We start from the raw sequence: 985 nt of genomic DNA, 5'->3' as shown, positions 1-985 counted from the left end.
CACGACACTCGCCTCACCATTCATTATGAGACCCTTTATCCCTCGGGGCTCCTCCAACATGTGTGTCTAACACTAATGGTGTGTCACTCACTCACAAGGTTACCAACAAGAACTCTCAACCCTAGTGTCACTCTAGGGGAGTATTCAAACAATCAAAGCATTCAAGGGTTGGAACTCACAATAAACATCAATTAATTGAAAAGCATAATAAAGAGATTCAATAGGCGAATACATCCTAGGGTTAACAAATACCCAAGTACCCACTAGGAGTTTAGCTCTCCATGGAGCTAATTACAATCAAAGAAATAGAATGTAAAAAGCAGTGAATCCATAGAAACCCCCTCGATAGTCATGTCGAGTGGTGCTTGTGGAGAGTCCTCTGCTACAAGTCGCCAGAGTCCTTCATCCGCCTAGGATACACCTGCTCGGATCGGTGCTTGAGCAAAGCTCTCCCAGTAACCATCTTCAAGCGAGCCCTGGCGTCGAGCCATAGAACCTCTCCAAAACCCTAGCCGCGATTACCTCTCAAAACCCTAGCTGCAAGCCCTCTCTAGTCGGGAAAAGATCGAGAAAAGAATGCTAAAATCGGGGGACTGAATCGACTTTAAATGAATGGGCGGAATCGGGGATCCACACTGCGTGCGCCTGATGGATTTTTTACATGGGCTGTGGAATTTCCTGCCTTGAGTGTGGATTCTCTGCTGCCAGGTTTTCCTCGGCCATCCCGTGAGCAAGGTCTGCTTTGTCGCATTGCGGTGCTGCCCTGATGTCAAACTCCTCCACACTTTAGCTTTTTGCTTATCCTCAAGCAAAAATTAAATATTTTATGCATAGATGAAGGAAATATTGGAAGTACTTGGCCTTAGGTTCACCAAAGTATACAAAAAGAGCATTCTATATGTAAGGGGGAAATTTCAACACTAAACATGAAAAATCGAAGCTCTAGCTAAAAACTTGAATCAAAAAGGACAACAAACCCGTAATC

Source organism: Dioscorea cayenensis, unplaced genomic scaffold (genome assembly GCF_009730915.1).
Source record: "Dioscorea cayenensis subsp. rotundata cultivar TDr96_F1 unplaced genomic scaffold, TDr96_F1_v2_PseudoChromosome.rev07_lg8_w22 25.fasta BLBR01001967.1, whole genome shotgun sequence".
Taxonomy (NCBI): domain Eukaryota; kingdom Viridiplantae; phylum Streptophyta; class Magnoliopsida; order Dioscoreales; family Dioscoreaceae; genus Dioscorea; species Dioscorea cayenensis.
This window is presented reverse-complemented; position numbering follows the sequence as displayed.